This window comes from Phocoena sinus, chromosome 1 (genome assembly GCF_008692025.1).
Source record: "Phocoena sinus isolate mPhoSin1 chromosome 1, mPhoSin1.pri, whole genome shotgun sequence".
In the NCBI taxonomy this organism is placed as follows: Eukaryota; Metazoa; Chordata; class Mammalia; order Artiodactyla; family Phocoenidae; genus Phocoena; species Phocoena sinus.
This window is the reverse complement of record NC_045763.1, coordinates 176,929,434-176,951,739: the sequence shown is the minus strand read 5'-3', so window position 1 is coordinate 176,951,739 and position 22,306 is coordinate 176,929,434. Positions and strand designations below refer to the sequence as shown.

Here is a 22,306-nt window from a genome sequence, read left to right as displayed (position 1 = left end):
AATCTTTCGTGAAAGGCCTTTGCAAATTTTAAAGTACTATACAAAAGTTTGTTTTTTCTTTAAAATTTGCGTGTGCACGGAAGAAGGAAATATCTGGAAGCATAGATATTCAAGGTAGAAAAATCATTAAAGGATTAATTCAGGGTTTATTAGGTTATAAATGTGTAAGTACTAGTAAAATTCAAGATAACGTCACAGCTTTGTGGAGTATCAAGCTCGTAACAGATACTTTATAAATGTTCTCTGGGTAAAAAACAAATAAGAAAATAAGTAAACTGTTTAGGATTTGAACTTTTTCAGAGATCTTCAAGCCAGAAAAGTTTAATCATCTCAATACATTCACGACAGTGAATGTATGTCGTGAATGTATATGTATATCCATGTAAGTAGCTGGTTTAAATATAGACTATTCCAGATGTTTCTTGTAAGTTTTTAATATAACGATTTGCTTTTTTTGCAAACCATTTCCGAATGACAACTGAAGTTAAGGCAGGCAGACGTACATTTAAAGCGAAAACTGCAGTGTTGACTTCCCTTTTTTGCTGTTGTTGGGAGTGGCTTTTAGGTAAATGGGATTGCTTAATGTGAAGATGACACATGCTTTGCGTTCTGCGTTGGAGGAAGAAACAATGCAGTAGGATGTAAATACTGCACAGCAAAACCTCAGTTGAGAGTGGCTTGATGAACTACACATACATTTCCCATGTTGAGTCTACCGTGCCCTCTACTGGAGAGGCTGTCTGCTGAGCGCGTTAATGGTGGAAGCTTGCAGGGTGGTCCTTGAACTTCTTGTATCTAAAAACATTTAAGTTACAGAAGAAGGCAAACAAAAAATACAAGTTTTTAGTAACACCAAAAGGAGATTACCGAAAGCAAAAGTGTCCCCTGCCATACTTCTCTCTTCCGCACCCACTGTATGCTATTTATTAATAAGAACTATTATTATCTGAAAATATTTATACATAATAACTTTCATACTTGTGCTTTAGAAATTTAGGAAACAGGATATATGCTTTAAAAGAAAAGGATCATTCTGTGTATTACTCTGTGTTTTACTTTTTTGGTCAGTAAGATATCTTAGTTCCTCAATTTGTAAAAGCTGTAAACCTGTTGCTTACCTCATGAAATCTTAAATTGGTGAGAAGTTTAAAAAAAGGAAAAAAAATTAGGAAATTAAGTGCCCTGTGTCAAACGGTGTGATGAGTAATTGGAAATAATGAAAACTTTTAGTATCCATATTGTTGAGTGTATTTGAGGAAGTGTGACACCTGTCTTCTCATTTTGTCTGTCTTTTTTGTCCTTTTTTTCTTTTTGGTCTTATTCTCATTTAACTTTACTTGGTGGAATATGCTTTTAACAGACGGAACATATGACCCCACAATGAATGAATTTATGACCCCACAGGATTATGTACTCTACTCTTCACTCCTAATATGGTCTGAGATTTAAAATTCATAATTGCTCTCTTTCTTAGAAGGTAATTTTCATACCTAGGAGTTGTTAAGAGAGAAAGTGTTTTTGTCAGGAATGAATCAGAATTTCAACCAAATACTTGACATGTGTTATAGAGGAGTTAACGATTTTCCTAGTCCTTGTATTGGTAATTTCAGTAAGAGCACTTCCATGGTTCTGCCTTAAATTCACCCATCGTATGAAGTATGTCATACTTCAGATGCAGGCAGGGCCTACTTTTAAATTTAATAATTCCCTCTTACTAAGTAAAGCACCTGGATTCTCTTTGGAAACTGACAACAGGAGGATTACAAATTTTTTTTTTCTTCCCGAATAAAAATCCTAATGTATATTGAAATACCTCTAGTAGGTTCCTGTAGTTAAAGAACACTTAGTATGAAGTCTATGTTTGGGGGACCATTTCCAGTATCTGCCTCTTGCCGCTCTCTTCTGTGACAGTGGGCCACATGGAATCTCAGGGGAGAGTAGGCGATTAGAAACACTTTCTGATGAACTAAGTTACATAGATGGCATATTGCCTTATTAACTGCAGTAAAACTAGGGGTTTCCTTCCTGGCATTTGTTCTCCTGGAATTTTAATTTCTGTGCACAGAATTTTGTCAAATCATGAAAATGTCAAGTGTCTATTGATTACTGTTTCGAAATCTTGGGATATTGGCATGATAATATACAAGATTTCAAAGGTCTATATGATATCAGTTGCAGAGAATCTGTTTTTTTTTTAAGTGTGAAGAAAGGCTTCTTTTCATCTAGTAAACAAGGAATCCATTTGCACTGGTATTTCCAGCTTGCTGACTGTTCCTAGGTAGGGAGTATTAATTCATTTTAGACACTGGCTTTCAAAGGTCTTTGATCCATGGACTACTTCGCAAGAACCTAAAACCTCGTGGATTTTCTCTCCGAAAAACATTTTTTTAAACCAACAAAAATTCCCAGATCTTAACCGAATTAACTGATAAAAGAACAATGCTTTCAAGGAGATACCAGTAGGCCCTGACCCAACTGCCTCGTTATAAATGTTCAAGTCCTCAATGCTGAGCTCACGTCCACAGCTTCAAAAGACACAGTACTTTTGCCTTTATTTTCATAAATTATCCTTAGCAGAGCAGGATGGTTGGAGGGTTTGTCCATAATTGGGATATTTGCCTTTAGTTCCCAGTTCCTGGTATTATTTTAGTTGTGAGCCCAGGCAAATTGCTTAGCCTTCTTGTGCCCAGGCTTCATATCTTGAGGGTGGAAGTAACTATAGCAGTCTTCCTTTGCAAGGAAGTGAAAAGAAAACATCGCGGCGACTGCATGAGTATCTGGGTTGATGATAGCTCATAGTGCCCAGACCCGGTGTTCAGCAGAACTTTGTAGTGGGACTAGTTTCTTCCAGGTGACTCTTTTTCCCATTTTGTTGTTGCTTTCCTAAAACCCACTATTTGCTGCTACTCTTAGGGTGGCAGGTCTTCCATTCAGGTGGAAGGGTTGAATCAGAAGGCCCTGAGTATCTACCAGTCTGAGGAGTACCAGGGCAAGTTCTGGCTTGCTTCAGCGTAGGACACACTGTTTTAAGGATGGGGGTGGCCAGTGGAGGGCTCTTCTGTCTGTGGTCCTGTCCCTGGGAGGATGCATCTGCTCTCCACCAGGCTCTAGGCCCTGGACTCTGTGCCATTACTGCCTGCTGCCACTGCTTTCTGGGTGTCTGTTCATCCATGGGGTTCCCTGGTGCTCCCTTTTTGCTCTTCCAAATGCTCCATTGGGAACATCAGGGATGTAAGGTTACTTTTGGAAATGTTGTAAGTTCTTCCTGAAAAATGTTTTGGAAATGTCTAGCTCTTCACATGCTGACATTTCCATCTATTGATATTTTGAAAGAATTCTCCACTATCTTCACAGGGTGAATTCTCTCTACATTAGATATTTGGTGAAAATTCATTTATTTTTCTCAGTGCAGTGTAGGAAGGATGTTAAGTTGCCTCTGGTGGTTCTCCCTGTTCCTCTCTAAGTACATTCCCTTCTCCCCCCTACCGTCCCCCTTTCTGATCATAGCGAAGCTTTCTTATTTGGAGACTTACAGACTTTCAGTGCTTCAATTATTTTATCTCTTTCAGTTAATGCAGTGTACATTTGGTTTCACATTCTTCAAGAGTTTTAAAATAAATTTTAAAATAAACCTAGTGAAGGTGAGCATAGTCACCTGGCCTAGCCAAGCCTAGATCAGCTGTGTTTAACCCAGCAACATGAGTCAGTTTCATCAAAACTGCTTTGAATTCATCTTATGAGAAGTCTTCATTTTCTGATATGTTTGTTTATATCTAGTTTCAAGGTTCTGCATCCATGTTGCCTTCTTCATGAACTGCAGACTGATCTCTCATCTTGAGTAATAATCTTTCTTAATCATTTAGAACTTGTTCCAGATGCAGTTTTATTTATTTATTTATTGGCCATGTTGGGTCTTCGTTGCTGTGTGTGGGCTTTCTCTAGTTGCGGGGAGTGGGGGATACTCTGCGTTGCAGCGCGAGGGCTTCTTATTGCGGTGGCTTCTCTTGTTGCAGAGCACGGGCTCTAGGCACTCGGGCTTCAGTAGTTGTGGCTTGCGGGCTCAGTAGTTGTGGCTCGCGGGCTCTAGAGCGCAGGCTCAGTAGTTGTGGCGCACGGGCTTAGTTGCTCCGCGGCATGTGGGGTCTTCCCGGACCAGGGCTCGAACCAGTGTCCCATGCATTGGCAGGTGGATTCTTAACCACTGATCCACCAGGGAAGCCCCCTAGGTTTTTTTTTTAACCTTTTTTTTTTTTTCTGATTAATAAGTTTGCTCACTCTTCCTGTCCGTCCTTTAGTTTCTTGTGAAAGCAGTTATATACTTCCCCGAAGATGGGAATTGTCATCTGAAGCATCTTTTTAGTGCTGTCTGAAGTTGTTCTTTGATTTTCTGGTGCACTTTAAAGGCTGTTTTGCTTGTAGTTACTTATATTGCATGGGTTTCGATGAATTTTTCAAAGACTGACTATTTCTTGAATGTCAACTTGTTCTAAATGCTTAGATGTCTTTTTGCTAAGTTCTTTTGTAAAGGTCTGTATTTTAAGCCTAAGCAAGGAGTTGGAGATTCCACCTCCTTATTATTGGCCTCCAGTTTTTCTATTGCTGATAGTTTGTTCTTGAGTCTGGCCTCCATTAAAGTTGGTTCATGTCCTTCAAATTCCTTTTTTTTTTTTTTTTTTTTTGCGGTACGCGGGCCTCTCACTGTCGTGGCCTCTCCCGTTGCGGAGCACAGGCTCCGGACACGCAGGCTCAGCGGCCATGGCTCACGGGCCCAGCCACTTCGTGGCATGTGGGATCCTCCTGGACTGGGGCACGAACCCGCGTCCCCTGCATCGGCAGGCGGACTCTCAACCACTGCACCATCAGGGAAGCCCCAAATTCTTTTTGAATTAGGTTAAACTTCACAAAATTTTGATGTCTTTTCTCCAGAAGGGCAGGAACTTCAGTAGCTAGTTCTCTGTCTTTATTTGAGTAAGGTAAGCTTTTAATTATTAAAAATCTGACTGACTATAAATAACACCATCTCTCACAGTAATCCATGGGCTCTAGGTCTAGTTTAATGTTCTCTAGCAGGGTGGACAGTGGCTGCTACGCGTGTCCAGAACCAGGGCAGCACAGACCATCGTGGCCATGAGCAGACCCCGTAGGCTATTCTGAGCCAATGCAGGTTGCCAGGACTCTTGGCCGCACAGTGTAGACAACACCTGCGAGCGTGTGCCCGGAACCAGTCCTGTGTCTGGTAACTAGGGTAGACCTCAATGCAGGGGAAGTAGAGGGGACAAGTACAACAAATTATTGGCTAATGCTTTTTCTTCTCTTGACTACCTTTTCATTCTGTGGCCCTGGAGGTCTTCTGTTGCCCAAACAGGCCACAGAAGACTTCCTGCTCTCAGAGCCCCTCCACGTCAGGATGGCCTTGAGCATATGTGGGAAAGGATGGGGGACAGATTATGGAGGACACTAGAGAGGCTTCAACTTCACCAATTTCACCTTTGAAAAATAAGAAATAAATAATTGGAATTTTAAAAAGTTTTCACTCCTTAAGAATGTGCAGTCCAACTGTGACCAGAGAAAACATGATGTTTTCAAACTCTTGCAGGTGGTGAAACATTTGATGATACAGAAGCCCTTCAGGGTGCTTCTGTTCAGAATGATCATCTCTGGAGGTATTAGATGTTGGATGCAGCTTTTCCTCCCAGAAGTTGACCCTTAGGCCGTGGGAGATCTAAGCTTTGTCTGGCTCACTTAACAGCTCAGTCTTTTTGGTGAACTCCCAGGTTGGCTGGGAGTTCACTGGCTTTGGCTGGGCTGGGCATTTCACCTGCCCCGGCTGGGCTCACTTATACGGCTTGGAGTAGGCTAGAGATTGGTCAGTCAGGCTCGGCGAGGCTGGGTGGCTCTGCAGGTCTTGGCTGGATTTCTCCTGTGTCTTGAGCTCAGCGGATACAGGCTGGTATTGCTCAGTGCCTGGCTCTGCCCCTTGAATCTCTCATCCCTGTCTTGTAATCTGTGGTAAAACCTGGTCTGTCCTTCCCATGGTAATGGCAGAGCACAAAACAGCCAGTGTTTCGGCTGTGAGAGCAGTTGTCCAATTTGCATTTTTAAAAATTCACCCTGACTGTGAGATGTCGGCATTTCGTTTGGTGGCCTTTTCTCTTCTCGAAGACATGATCCTGAGGGAGACTGTAGGTTTTCCGGAATTGGGATATGGAGTAGAAGTTGATCTAGTCACCCATTTCTTCTCTTTCTATGGCTTGGTTCACAGGTCACTGTGAAGTTGGGACACGTGAGTTGGCAGAGATGGACTCTTACTGCAGTGGACACCAACCCAGAGACGGCTGAACAAGCATTCCCGAAGTCTTGCACTCCGCTGGCCAGGTGAGGAGAAACTCCTCGCAGCATACACTGTCCAATGGGAATAACGACGGCTTGGGTGTCCAAGACACTGATTCAGCAGGACCAAATGCTGAGTAACTGCAGGATTCCAGGGAAGCCTCTTCATATTTGCAGGTCTTCATTTTTCTCTCTCTGAAGAGCAGGAAATATGTGAGTAAACTCCATATTTTGAATCTGGTGTGAAAAGTTCATCTTTGGCAGGACTGAGACAGTTGTTTTCCAAGAGTGCTAATTTTTTTTTTTAACATATTGTAGAGTTTTCTTGAAAGAATAAATCAACATTTATGTCAAGGTACAAGGAATTATGCTCTGAGTCATTCTTCGTGCTGTCTTTCCAAAAGGTGATAAGCCTTTAATTCTTGTCCTGAAACAGCCTGCTGCAGCTGAGAGCTACAGCATTTCAGTCAGCTTGTCAATTTGTTCTTTGTCTTCTCTTTTCCACCTTTGGGAGACCTTGGCTGTCCTGCCCCTTGGAGAACATCGTGATCCCTTGGGCTGGTGGATGACTGTAGCAAACCTGAGGGACTTCTGGAGGGAGGTGTCTCTGCTTTGTGAGACTACCACCCAGGTGGAGCGTCTCCCTTTTTTTTTAAACATTAAATACTTAATGTTTGTTTGTCATATAATATATAAACAGACCTTCTTAGCAGACTGTTTTTTTTATTTTCAGGAGAGAAGAGCTTATGAACTTGATAAAAAGGTAAGAGTGTGTGTGTCAGTTGTTTTGGAGGAGGGTAGAGAAGTGGGCGGGTGATGGTGGCTATCAGATGTTAGAAAGCTTAGCAAAGACGTGAGTTTAAGCTGGTCAGGAGAACTTTCTCTGTGGGTCTCCCAGATCTAAGCCAGGGAATTTTTATAGGGATATCAAATTGACTCTCTGTTTGGGAAGAGGGTTTTCTTTCCACCTTCTTTGCAGCATCTGCTTGTTTGTCCCTTAAATGCTGAAGTTCCTTAGATGTCTTCTGTTTTTGCTCTGCACATTCACGCTATGCAGTCACTCCCATAAACTCAGCTGTGGTCTGTGTGCTGATGAATGTCTATGCTCGTCTCTCTCCTCATCTCAGACCTTTTTAGCTAATTGTCCATTAGCTTGATTCACCTAGATGACTCATAGGCGGTTCAAGTGAACTTGTTGAAAACAGCATTTCCCATTTTGCACCTAAACCTGTTTCTTTGCCTTTGTTCTCTATCTCAGTTACCAAAGACAAATTGAGTTTATCTTTGAGTTCACCCTCTCCCAGTTTCATATCAAGTTTATCCTGCCTATTAATTTTACTTCTTAAATGTATCTTGAGACTATAAACTTCTCTTTACTCCATTTCCACTTTCCTGATTCTCTCTTCATCTCTCTTCTGGATCCAGGCAAAACTTCTAATTGATCTCTCACCTGCTAATTGATCCTCTCTAATGAATGATCTGTTTTCAGGCACCGTGATTCTACTAAAACACTTGTCTGGTCATTATTGCTTTTCTGATTAAAACCGCTAATGGCTTGTCATTACCCTTAAGTTCCAGATTCCTTAAATTGCCCTACGAGATCCTTTCTATCTGGCCCCTGAAAGCCTATCATTTATTACGTGATCTTCTGTCACTGCTACCTTGCTCTCTATGCCCCTACCTACTGAATATTTTGTAGTTCCTTCCACGTGCTATGCTTCCTCTTTCCTTTAGCCATTTGCTCATGCTGTTACCTCTACTTGGACCTTTTTCCATTCTTTCCACTCTTTATCTGACTTTCTTCTGTATGATTCATACTCTTCCAGGTATCGCTTAAGTGAACTTTCTTTGTGTACACCACCTACACACTTTTCTTCCCTCCACCGACATATCTGGATAAGGTGCTCCTCTTAAGTGCTGTCATAGCACCTGTTAATTTACTTACCACAATGAATTGTAATTGCCTGGTTTCTTGTCACTGTTCATCACTAGACAATTTCTCTTTCTCCTCCCCCTTCTCTCTCCCTCCCCCTCCTTCTTCTTCTCCTTCCTCTTTTTAAAAATTATTATATCCTGGAACATAGAGAATCCTCAGTAAATATTTACTGAGGGAATGAAATGGATGGGTGGACATATGAATGAGTGAATGAGTGAATGAATGCATGCATGGTAACTTTTCCAGGGCGTTTGACATCTGTTACCAGTGTGACTTGTGCCAGAGGTTCATATGTTCTCCATATCTGTAATTAAATTCCTATTGTAACCTTATAAACTTTCCATACTAACATTGAACTTTGCAGTGTTTGTAAGTTTTCTATTCTTTCTGTTGGTATTTTTTCTGTGTGCAATTTATGAAATAATCTATTTGTTGGTTTTCTTAAAAATCTGACTTTTACCTATTGTAAATAGGTTTACAGGTTTAGAGGCTATTCATTTAAAACATTATGAACGTGTGAAAAATCTCACATTTCCTCTAATAAAAATGTTTAAAAAAAAAAACCCACAGGATTAAAAAGGTCACACGGTATTATCATTTGTTTTCCTTTCACTGTCTCTTACCATATATATTTGAATGAAGCCATATAGATGTGTATATGTGTGTGTGTATTTGTCTTAATTAGACAACTTAATAGTAAATTAGATCTAATATAAAAGTAGCTTGTTTCTTATTTTTAGGAATTTCCAGTTTGGACCATGATGTAATAGGTTGCCTCTTTTTTGCTTCCATCAGACAAATGGACTGAGGCCCAACGCATTGCAGATTTTAGAAAACAGAACATTTCCTAATGGTTTTAAAACTTTCATAATGATAGAAAATAATTTCCTTTATACTTTCACTGCTTTTAAACTCTGAATTTCTGTTCGCATATAAGCAGTATTGCATTATTTGGATTGTAATGTTCAATTTATTATAACATTATAATATGTACAATTATCAGTTTAGATAATTTTCTTAGGTTCAGGAAGAGGAAAACAAATAAGAAAGCCTTATTAAGAGTATGATCAATTGGGTAGCACTTAAAAGAGTTCAAAAAATTTTCTGGATTTCTGCTTTGAGGTCGTCTTGTCTTGAGCCTGTGCAATTACCTCCTGTTCTTTCCCACAGTCCACTGAAATGGGAAGAAATTAAAAAGAGAGAGAAGAAAAGAAAAGAGGAAACTTTGTAGGACTGCTGAAAAGAGGAAAATGTACCATTGACATATAAGAAATATGGAACTTGGGGAATATGTGAAACAGAAAGGACAAAATGGAAGCAAAAACCTATCAGACTTGAATAGCAGGTAAGTTGGTTCCTCTTGAGAAGTAAGTGGACAGTGTCCTCAATGTAACCTGAAAAAGTTTCCTTTTTGGAGCAACAGGTTTGAACAAGGGTGTGCTGTAGGGGTCATGGGTGAGGGGGATATTACATTATTTTAGAAGGTGTACCAGTGATCCACTTGCTGTGTTTCCCTGGGTTTTGTTTTATATGGAGAGTGTATGAGATGAAGAGCTTGTAAGCAAAGGAGGAAATAAAAGTAAAAGTGAAAGGCTATTTAGAAATTATTAAAATGGGACAGTCATCTACGAAAAGCTGTGGAATGTGGTCAAAGCCATACACAGAAAGTAACTAGTCTTAATTTCTTTTAAATTTGAAGTATAGTTGATTTACAATCAACTATTACATTAGTTTCAGGTATACAACATAGTGATTCAATATTTTTATAGATAATACTCATATGAAGCTATTATGAAATATTGGCTGTATTCCCTGTGGTGCACATTACATCCTTGTATCTTACTCATTTTATACCTGGTGGTGTGTACCTCTTAATCCCCTTCACTTGTCTTGCCCCATTCCTCTTCCCTCTCCCCGTTGGTAACCAGTTTGTTCTCTGTATCTGAGTCTGTTTCTGTTTTGTTATATTCATTCGTTTGTTTTATTTTTTAGATTCCACATACAGTAGAAGAAAGACTGAAGATAAATGAACCCATCCACGTTTGTCACTCAGTGGTTATTTGAGTGCAGTGTTGAGAAGGCGTGTGAAGGTGAGTCTGTACTGAATGGGGAGCACTGCTGTTAGTGAGTAGTGACTTCAGGGTTCAATGGATTTTTCAGATGAGCTGAATAAAACTGCTAAGGGTCTGATAATTCCTGTATCGCTCCAAAGCACAGAATGACAGGAAGTTTCTCCAATAATTCTTTTTTTTTTTTTGCGGTATGCGGTCCTCTCACTGTTGTGGCCTCTCCCGTTGCGGAGCACAGGCTCCGGACGTGCAGGCTCAGCGGCCATGGCTCACGGGCCCAGCCGCTCCGTGGCATGTGGGATCTTCTTGGACCGGGGCACGAACCCGTGTCCCCTGCATCGGCAGGCAGACTCTCAACCACTGCGCCGCCAGGGAAGCCTCCCCAATCACTCAAAAGAAGCTAAGAAAAATTTCAGTTATAAAGATGCAGATACCTTAAATAAAATATTTTAAGTATTTCCTGTGAACGTTTCAAGGAAGCAGAAACACTGTGCACAGTGAATATAGAATTCCATGGTACCTACAAGTGATAAAAGAAGCTCCTTTGCAGAAATTGAAGAATTTATATCATAATTCACAGATGAGGTGGTGAATAATACCTGCCCGGCTTTGCTGCCTGGGGCAATTCACAGGGTGGGCAGTGTTGTTGACCTGCTTCCCCAGGGCATGGGAGGAATTACTAGCATCCACACCAAGGGTCTGAGAACTAGGTGAAAGCTCAAGCAGAAAGTCCAGCACCTGCTTTTTTTTTTTTTTTATAAATTTATTTATTCATTTATTTATTTTTGGCTGTGTTGGGTCTTCGTTTCTGTGCAAGGGCTTTCTCTAGTTGTGGCAAGCGGGGGCCACTCTTCATCGCGGTGCGCCGGCCTCTCACTGTCGCGGCCTCTCTTGCTGCGGAGCACAGGCTCCAGACGCGCAGAGCTCAGTATTTGTAGCTCACGGGCCCAGCTGCTCCGTGGCACGTGGGATCTTACCAGACCAGGGCTTGAACCCGTGTCCCCTGCATTGGTAGGCAGACTCTCAACCACTGCGCCACCAGGGAAGCCCCAGCACCTGCTTTTGAAGGTCAAACTTAGATTTGGTATTGGTTGAGTTTGTTATCTGTATGTCTGTCTTACTGTGAGATAAGAACTATGATGATTCACCTTTGTTGCCATCCAGTACAGACATTTCCATAAAGCAAGCGCTAAGAAAATCCTTGTTAATTGAATCTAATCACAGGAGCTGTGGAATAGTGGGACACTCACGGGTCTTGGAGACAAGGATTTGGTTTCATTCAAGCCAGGCTGCTAGTGGGTATCTGCTTTTGTCACGTTTACTTCCCTCATGACTCAGCTGGGACACCCCCTCTGGAGAGCCTCCTCGAGGCCCCCCGCGTCCTGAGCGAGCTCACTTGTGTGCTACCCCGGCCCCGTGCTTCCCTCTTCTGGGGCAGTTCGCTTCTCCTGCGTTTCCCCTGTGAGACAGTGGTGCTTGAGGCCAGAGACTCTGTCCTTTGCATCCCTGTATCTGCAGAGAACAGCCCTTGTCTGGACACAGTAAGGACTGACCACACTTGATACATGAATGAAGGATTTAACTTCCCTGAGCTTAATTTTTCTCCATTTGAAAAATGAGAACGTTAATAATACATGAGATGAAGTAAGTCAGAAAGAGAAAAACAAATATCGTATGTTAACGCATATATGTGGAGCTTAGAAGAATGGTGCAGATGAACCGGTTTGCAGGGCAGAAATAGAGACACAGTTGTAGAGAACAAACGTATGGACACCAAGGGGGGAAAGCGGCTGGGGGATGGGGATGGTGGTGTGATGAATTGGGTGATTGGGATTGACATGTATACGCTGATGTGTATAAAATTGATGACTAATAAGAACCTGCTGTAAAAAAAAGAAAAAAAAATACACGAGAATGGGGTTTTCAAGAATCTTCCTTAGAAAAAAGTCTGGCCCTTTCATAATAAAGGCAGTAGGCTTTGTTTATTGAACACCTATTATATGTGCCAAACACTGACGAGGCACTCTATATTATTATCATTCTCTCTTATCCTTCCACGTTTGTGAGGTAGGTGCTATTATCTCCATCTTACAGATGCTTGGAGACCTGAGGAAGCTGCCCCAACTAAATAGCAAGCAAGTCCGGCAGAGCCAGAGTTTGAATCCCAAGCCTGTAATTGTTCCACTGTAGAATTGATGTTTCTATGGGAAGCTCAGTTTGGGTTGTCGTCAGTAGGTCTCCTCATGGGTACCCTGGCTGTGTAATTATGGCTTGTAAAAGGTCGGTCGTGAAAGTTGAGCTGGTGAAATCCAGCCTTGAATACATTGCTTGGCACATGGTAATTGCATGGTCAATATAATTGTTGAATGAAATAATGAATTAGTTAATTAATAGAAAACCCATGAATGTTATTCTTAGTAATTTATGTAATAAACCAAGAGACAGTTTATATGTGTGTGATTCAAGAGTGTTTACACACCCACAACTTCAGATGATGGGCAGATATTCCTGGGAAGGTAAAACTGGAATTTGATTTTCATTTAGTGAGTGAAAAAACATGAAATAAAAGGATTGGCTAGTCATCTAGGGATCTCATTAAAAATCCCTATATTCCATTCCCAGAGTTTGTTATTTTTATACTCTCCTGGATGTGAAATAAAATGCTTTGTAAATTGTGGAGTGCTGTACACACTTAATATATTACCAAGAAACTGTGTGTGTGTGTGTGTGTGTGTGTGTGTGTGTGTGTGTGTGTTTCCCATGAAGGTGGAGAAAGTATCCTTTGGGATCTGTTGAAAGTGAAGGAAGAGAACAGTTAAGAGACTCAGTTAAATCAGAAAAGAAAGGGGCTCTTTCATTCAGTGAAAGGAAGGTTTCTTTTGTCAGTATCTCCCCCAGAGGCAAGTCTGGTTGTCTAAAATTTAACAAAGAGATCCCGTTGGTGCGTTTGGTTATTTCGTGGTTGAGGCATCCTTGGTTACCCCAGGTGATAGCAGTGTATTGTCACTGTGTACACGCGGTCTGAAGGGAGAGCCAGGAAACTCTGAGCAAGGCTGCAGTGCTCAAAATCTGGCCCAGCTCTGGGAGCCAAGGGTGATTCTACTTGTCTGTCATGCTTGTGACTCAGCACTCCTCTGGTTGCTTCCCTTTGTAGATGTCTTCCTATTCCATAATTGGTTACTACTTTTGTCCCTCCTTGTTTCTGCCTCATGGCTTCTGCTTACTGCCTTCTGTCTACCAGTAAGCAACATTTATTGAGGCTTACTGTATGCCAAGCAGAATTTCACCTTTATTCTCAGAACAACCTTTTGAGGTAGGAATAGGGTGTCCTTGTTATCTGAGTATTCATTACTATAGTTTCCACACTGAGTGCACAGGGATGCTAAGGCCATCAAAATAGGAAAACATCCACTAATGAGTTGAAAACCAATGCATTTTACACTCAAAACCCTCTTCCTACTTCATAGTAGTCTTGGTAATTAACAATCACTAACATACAATGCACATGTAATGCAAAGCCTAATAGCAAAATTTGCAAAAGATGCAGAATGTCATGAAGTCGATGTCAATAGGAAGGTCATTGGTAAAAGACTGTCCGAGAGTGTGGCCAGTTAACAATTAGAGAAGAGGAAATAGACAAGGCCTGTGTTAATTTTGCTACTTGAGAACCAGTGTTGCTGTTCTGAAGTACATTTTGGAAATCTTTGGTATGTGCACTATTATATAATTGAGTGTAGGCATTAACGTAGGCCAGATTTTTATCCTTTTCAGGTCTGTCAGGCTTTCATGGAATAAGAATTAGGCTTCTGGAACATAATGTCAGTGCTTTTTGACTGATATATGCTAATGGGGTTAGGGAAGCATGAATACTTGGAGTCCTTAAAAACTGAGGGTCATATCTAAGATCTATAAATGATGGAGCTGTGACTATTCGTAGGCCCAAATAGTGTCTTTGGCTTTCACTGTAAAGTCCTGCTAATCGCATCTTAGTTTTATATAGGGTATTACAATTCGAGATTATTTTCATGTGCATTATCTCATTTCATGGTTATTTGTAACTATAAATATATAAACATTGGGGTGCATGTATCTTTTTGAGTTATAGTTTTCTCCAGATATATGCTCAGGAGTGGGATTGCTGGATCATATATTATTTTTAACTATATGAAGTAGAAAAGGGAAATAACATTATGTTTTAAAGATGAGGATACTGAGGTTAGTATGATGTCACGTATTAGCAAGTGACACTCCAGTACTAGAATGACTTTCCTAAATCCTGGTTCAGCGCTTTTCCTACTCCCCCAAATAAAAACAGAGAATAAGGAAGGAACAATATCATCTCTGTTTTATAAAGGAAGAAATTATAGAAAACTCAAACATTGTAGATGCACACTGGGAAGATCACTTGGCAAATCAAGTGGAATAATCATGTGTCCATAATCAGACAATTACTAAAAGAATTAACAAAATTGGAGTTACCCAGACTAATTACCCTTTTTACCCAGGGCAGCTTTTAAAACCTTACCTGATTTTTTTCATCAATATTTGTTTTGTTTCTTTTTGTTTTTGTTTTGAGGTATAGTTGATTTACACTGTCGTGTTAGTTTCAGGTATACAGCACAGTGATTCAGTTCTACCTGTGTGTGTGTATATATATATTCTTTTTCAGATTAGTTTCCTTTATAGGTTATTACAAGATATTGAATATAGTTCCCTGTGCTATACAGTAGGTCCTTGTTGGTTATCTATTTTGCATATAGTAGTGTTTATATGTTAACCCCCAACTCCTAATTTATCCCTCCCCCCACCCCTTTCCCTTTTGGTAACCACAAGTTTGTTTTCTGTGTCTGTGAGTCTGTTTCTCTTTTATAAATAAGTTCATTTGTATGATTTTTTTTAGATTCCATACATAAGTGATATTATATGATACTTGTCTTTCATTGTCTGGCTTACTTAGTATGATAATCTCTAGGTCCATCCATGTTGCTGCAGATGGTATTATTTCATTCTTTTTTTATGGCTGAGTAATATTCCATTGTGTATGTGTGTGTGTGTGTGTGTGTGTGTGTGTGTGTGTGTGTATATGTAAATACCACATCTTTATCCATTTATCTGTTGATGGACATTTCGGTTGCTTCCATGTTTTGGCTATTGTAAATAGTGCTGCTAAGAACATTGGGGTGCATGTATCTTTTTGAGTTATAGTTTTCTCCACATATATGCCCAGGAGTGGGATTGCTGGATCATATGGTAGCTCTATTTTTAGTTTTTTAAGGAACCTCTGTACTGTTCTCTGTAGTGGCTGTACCAATTTACATTCCCACCAACAGTGTAGGAAGATTCCTTTTTCTCCACACTGTCTCTAGCTTTTTTTTTCTTTCCTTTTTTTTCTTTTTTTTGGCTGCACTGTGTGGCATGAAGGATCTTAGTTCCCTGACTAGGCATAAAACCCATGCCCCCTGCAGTGGAAGCATGGGGTCTTAACCACTGGACTGCTAGGGAAGTCCCTCTGTAGCATTTATTATTTGTAGACATTTTGATGCTGGTTGTTCTGACCTGTGTGAGGTTATACCTCACTGTAGCTTTGATTTGCATTTCTCTAGTAATTAGCAATGTTGAACATTTTTTTTCATGTGCCTGTTGGCCATCAGTCTGTCTTCTTTGGAGAAATGTCTGTTTAGATCTTCTGCCCATTTTTTGATTGGGTTGTTTGTTTTTTGGATATTGAGCTGTATGAGCAGTTTGTATATTTGGGAAATTAATCCCTTGTCCGTTGAATTGTTTGCAAATATTTTCTCCCATTCTGTAGGTTGTCTTTTCATTTTGTTTGTGGTTTCCTTTGCTGTGCAAAAGCTTTTAAGTTTAATTAGGCCCCATTTGTTTATTTTTGTTTTTATTTCCATTACTCAAGGAGACAGATCCAAAAAACATTGCTGCAATATATGTCAAAGTGTTCTGCCTATGTTTTCCTTGAGGAGTTTTATGGTAATCTCGTCCTACATTTAGGTCTTTAATCTATTTTGAGTTTATTTTTGTGTATGTGTTAGAGAATGTTCTAATTTCATTCTTTTACATGTAGCTGTCTAGTTTTCCCAGCACCACTTATTGAAGAGACTGTCTTTTCTCCATTGTATGTTCTTGCCTCCTTTGTTATAGATTAATTGACCGTAAGTGTGTGGGTTTATTTCTGGGCTTTCTATCCTGTTCCATTGACCTATATGTCTGTTTTTGTGCCAGTACCATACTGTCTTGATTACTGTAGCTTTGTGGTATAGTCTGAAGTCAGGGAGCCTGATTCCTCCAGCTCTGTTCTTCTTTCTCAAGATTGCTTTGGCTATTTGGGGTCTTTTGTGTTTCTGTAGAAATTTAAAAAAATTTTGTTCTAGTTCTGTGAAAAATGCCATTGGTAATTTGATAGGGATTGCATTGAATCTGTAGATTGCCTTGTGTAGAATGGTCATTTTAACAGTATTGATTCTTCCAATCCAAGAACACAGTATATCTTTCCATCTGTTTGTGTGGTCTTCAATTTCTTTCATCAGCATCTTATAGTTTGTTGGAATACAGGTCTTTTGTCTCCTTAGGTAGGTTTATTCCTAGGTATTTTATTCTTTTTGATGCATTGGTAAATGGGATTGTTTCCATAATTTCTCTTTCTGCTGTTTCGTTTTTAGTGTATGGAAATGTGACAGATTTCTGTGTATTAATTTTGTATCCTGCAACTTTACTGAATTCATTGATGAACTCTAGTAGTTTTCTGGTAGCTTCCTTAGGATTTTCTGTGTATAGTATCATGTTGTCTGCAAACAGTGGTATCTAAAAAAACAGTTGAAAAGATCCATGAAACTAAAAGCTGGTTCTTTGAAAAGATAAACAAAATTGATAAATCTTTAGCCAGGCTCATCAAGAAAAAAAGAGAGAGGGCCCAAATCAATAAAATCAGAAATGAAAAAGGAGAAGTTACAGGATATAAAGCATAATAAGAGACTACTATGAGCAACTATGCACCAGTAAAATGGACAACCTACAAGAAATGGACAAAGTCTTAGAAAGGTACTGTCTCCCAGGACTGAACCAGGAAAAAATGGAAAATGCAAACAGACCAATTAACTACCGAAGTTGAATCAGTAATTTAAAAACTCCCAACAAACAAAAGTAGAAGACCAGGTGGCTTTACAGGTGAATTCTACCAAACATTTAGAGAAGAGTTAACACCTATCCTTCTGAAACTATTCCAGAAAATTGCAGAGGAAGGAACACTTCTGAACTCATGAGGCCACCATCATTCTAATACCAAAATCAGCAATATGTTTTGTTGAAATTTTTTTTCGTTTTTAAAATTGGTTTGTTAACCATGATAAGTCACATAGGTCAGTACAGTTTTTGTACTTTTCTCTTTGTGAAAAATAATACGTGGTCCTAAGCATTTACTTAAAAAAATAAGTTGAAAACAAAACAAGACAACTCCAGCCAGGAGAGACTCAGTCTTGGGGTGACTGATAGCTGATGATATGCTAATAGTTTCTCCCGCTCAAAATTAATGGTATACTTAACTTGTAACCACAGTTTAGGCTTAAGGGTTTTTCTGTGGGTGGTAGGCAAAGAACAATGATCAAAATTTTTGTGAGTCTTTACATTTCTGACGGTTGCCCTTTATTATTCTTTATTTAAGTATTTAGGAAAGAGTTGTTTCTGCAGAAAGGTTGGTTACTGGTGATAAGTGTAAGTACCCTGCGGTTTTGTTGTAGGTAATTATTGGAAGTGGAGAAGTCCTGAAGGTTGGCCTGATGTTATCCTGTTATCCACTTCATATTTAAACCAAATTTATTGGCTGAAAAATTTACCTTAGGGGCTTCCCTGGTGGCGCAGTGGTTGGGAGTCTTCCTGCCGATGCAGGGGACACGGGTTCGTGACCCGGTCTGGGAAGATCCCACCTGCTGCGGAGCGGTTGGGCCCGTGAGCCATGGCCACTGAGCCTGCGCGTCCGGAGCCTGTGTTCCACAACAGGAGAGGCCACAGCGGTGAGAGACCCGCGTACCGCAAAAACAAAAACAAACAACAAAAAAAACACCTTTAGCTTAGGACCCTCTTGTAGAGAGCTCCTGAAATAGATCAGAGCTGTTGGTAGACATGCCCTTGCTCCCAGTGCTTATCAGAACGGTGTTTTTGTGACTCTGGGCACATTAAACTTCTCTGATTTTCCTGGCTGGTCATTTGAGAAGAGAAGAGAATTAAGAGAAGACTCAGGATGAAGGAAAAAATGTCTCTGAAGGCAGTTGTATCTGGTTCTAAGGTATAGTAAAAAGCTGTTGGAATACCATGTCTGACTTTAAAACAGAAAAATATCCATGACTTTCTGAGACCTGCTCTATAGCCAGGGAGAGGAGACCATCAGTCTCCCAGAGTTTCTCTGGGATTAAAGTTCCTATTTTGTCCAGAAAAACATTCCATTCCCCTGAATAGGACCAAACATGGCTCAAATATACTAACATCTTATATATAGTTATTTTATAAAAATATTCATTAGGTTTTGGTCATATGTTTGATTTAACTAACTTTATGTAGCTGAATCATCCCAGCATATGACTAAATAGAATTTCTGGCTAAGTGTTCAATTTTTTTTTCACTCTTGTACATTATTATCTTATATTTTTAAGATCATCAAAATCTTAAAGTTTAACATTTTTATTAAAAAAATTTTTTTTTGCCACACCACACAGCTTGTGGGATCTTAGTTCCCCAACCAGGGATTGAACCATTGCCCCCTGCAGTGGAAGCACAGAGTCCTAATCACTGGACTGCCGGGGAATTCCCAAACAAAGTTTAATTTAACCAATTGAAATCATTGAGAATGTTTATGTTTAAATTTGTATAGTGTTTTAAAATATTTTAGATAAAGTGATATTTGCTGTATCAACAATTTAGGCATACATAGAAGTTAACGATAGTTATTACGGTTTTTATGAAATCAGAGAAAGAATAATGAGATATATTCATGTTGGGCAGGAAGAAATTTTTCTCTACCCTTCTAGGTTCTTCTGGCTGGTCTAAGAAGTAAAGTGACATGAGACACATTAACAGGAGAAAATCAAACAAAATTTTAATAACATATGTACAATGGGAGAGACCCCAAAAAACTGAACAGCTCCTCAAATGGCTGAAACCCTCACCCTTAAATACCATCTTCAGCTAAAGACAAAAGAGGATGTTGGGGGTTGTGGTTTGGGACTTAAAGGGGAGGAAGGCAATGCACATGGAGATGGAAAAACAAATGTTTGGTGTATAAATGTTTGCTGGGCCAGGAAGAGACATGGACCACAGAGAGGAATTCGCTAGGTTCCTCTCTGTCTACACACCTAGTTTCTACTATAGTTCCTACTGTACTAGTTCCTACTATATACAGGGATACGGGGGATAGCTCCCTTCCTGGAATAGGCCCTCTATCTAAATGTTTTTTAGGCAGTTATGGGGAAGGTCAAAGTTTCTTCCTGAGTCTTTTGGGCCTTGATTGTTTTCAGTTCAAAATAATCCGCATGCCAAAGAGACATTTTGAGGTGGCAGGTTTTGCTCCCCTACACTCTCACAAGGGAGGTGCTGTAAGGTTGGGGATAAAACACAAGGTTTGCATCATCCTGATTCTGTTATTTATAACTTTGGTTTAGTCTGGGTCCCTGTTCTGTCAATTATAAAATAATCTTTACCTCAGATGGTATTTGGCATATGTATTAATTTCTGCCTTCTTATGTATTTGATATGCTATATTAGTTTATATCTGTAAAATATGATTATATAAGTTAATAGGCTTTTTAAATTTTAAAAAGTCATAATATGTTGCTTATATTTGTTTCATAAATTTGTTTTTAGGATCAATGAGTCAAGAATTCTGACTTTTCAAAATTCCTTAGTGTTTTTCCTTCTTTCCAGTAACTTTGTATTAGAATAGGTAAGCCAGAAGCGTTTGGATTTTAAAGAAAACCTGATAAAATCACATCAGTCTTTGTTGGGAGGATGGTCACTGTAGTCAAACTTCTTCATCTTTTTGGGGGGCCTTGCTTCCTGTTTTCCTTTTCTTTTGTGCTGCATGCAACCTGACAAAGTGTGTTGATAAGACTCAACTGATAAAATAGGACCCACATTCACTGTATCTCTGAGGACCCTTGGTATTACAGTGGTCCCTCCTATCTGCACGGTAGGGGGGCGACTGGTTCCACGTATCTCCCCCCACCCCCATACCAAAATTCGAAGATGCTCAAGGTCTCTATATAAAATGGTGCAGTATTTGCATATAACCTGTGCACACCCTCCTATATACTTTAAATCATCTCTAGATTACTTATAATGCCTAATACAATGTAAACGTTATGTAAATAGTTGCTGACCCTGGCAAATTCAAGGTTTGCTTTTTGGAACTTTCTGGGTTTTTTTTTTTCCCCCTGAATATTTTCAGTCCATGATTCGTTGAATCTGTGCATATGGAACCCTCGGATATGGAGGGCTACAGTATTTTGATGTGGTAGGTGGAAGTGAGGGACCTAATTTCCTTCCAGATTATTTTCTTTCCCCTCTCCCTTGAAATCACTGCTGCGGGTGGTGTATCTGTGTAATGGTCTGGTGGCCTGGACAGTACCTGGGGGGGGAAGGGTGACGTTTAGGAGAGACAGCAGTGAAGGCTAAGGACTCAGTGACATAGTCTCTAACTGTTAAATTCTGAAATTAGTACTTAATAGATAAGAACAGAGATGTCACTTTAAAGAACTGGTTGATTTTGTCCCCAGGGGATATTTGACAATGCCTGGGGACATTTCTGATTGACTTAGCTGTTCTTAGCAACTATTCTTTCCTCTCAAACTCCTTCCACCCTGCCTCACTCCACCCCAAGCCAACCCTCTTTTCCTTAGTCCTGTTGCAATGAACTACCTCAAAACCATGAAACAAAGCATCATCATGCATTGCAGACATAAATATTAATGGGAAACACAGGAGAGGCAGTGTGCATGTGTGTGTGTGCGCACGCGTGTGTGTGCGTGCCTGCACTGCTGGCATAGTGGGTAGAGGCCAGCGATGCTGCTAAACTATCTGCAGTGCACAGGACAGCCCTTTACAACAAAGAATTATCTGGGTAAAGATGTCAATAGTGCTGATGTTGAAAAACCCTGTTTTAATAGAACAGCCGACTTTCCAGCTAGTGAATCTTGACTATAAAGGACTGAAGGTATTAATATGTCATTCAAAAAATGTGTTGATTGGAATAATGCAGTTTAGAACATTTCAGGAAAAATTGTAGAAAACCAGAAAGACAAAGTTTGGCAATAATTATCCAAGCACAGGGGAACTTTCATTCATTCATTCATTTAGCAAATATTTACTAAATGCCTGCTGGGAGCCAGACCATGTTCTAGGTGTTCAACATGAAGTATGGGGCTATTTGGTGACTCTTTCCTTATTAAGAGGATGGACCCCTAAGTCCATTAGATCTAATGTCATAGAATAATGCAGTCATAAAATTAACTGCCCTATCGCCATTCTGAGTCCATCCTCACCAAGCTCATCTGAAAATTTTGTTTCCATGAAGCATGTGTCCAAAAGTGCACTATTTAGACCAAATGACAGTTGCATTCCTCTGTGTAAAGGGTCCATTGGCAATTAATCTCTGTAGGCCTTGTTTGTATAAATTAGCATCCCTGAGTTTTATTACTCTGAGACATTGGTAATATAGTTTCTGGTCCTGTGTGGTTGAGTGCCAAAGAAGTTTACTGAGGTACATATAGCATTGTGGGCGCTGCATGGGTGGCCATGTTATTCTTTTTCTGAGTTCCTGCCGTTTTTCAGTATGTACCTTAATTGACCTTCCAACAGTAAATTATTTATTTTTAGAGGAAAGGAAAATAAATGAAAGTATTCAACTTGTTCTCAGTACTTACAGCATTCTTTTTGGGATGTGTTAGTATTACTTTTTGTTGACCGAGATTTG

At 39.8% G+C, this 22,306-nt stretch overlaps 1 protein-coding gene across 6 annotated transcripts in view; it reads left to right on the top strand.

The window, feature by feature from the left end:
- LOC116750941 overlaps positions 1 to 22,306 on the top strand; it is a 300,839-nt gene that overhangs the window by 1,242 nt on the left and 277,291 nt on the right. For 4 of the 6 annotated variants that reach the window (XR_004349173.1, XR_004349174.1, XR_004349176.1 and 1 more), the window contains exons 2-5: positions 6,263 to 6,375; positions 7,064 to 7,093; positions 9,437 to 9,611; positions 10,259 to 10,356. The gene's annotated coding sequence lies outside the window, so the exon portion shown is untranslated. Of the gene's footprint in view, positions 1 to 6,262; positions 6,544 to 6,648; positions 6,962 to 7,063; positions 7,094 to 9,436; positions 9,612 to 10,258; positions 10,357 to 22,306 lie in introns of all 6 variants that reach the window. The other 2 variants (XR_004349177.1, XR_004349179.1) reach the window with 2 other exon arrangements.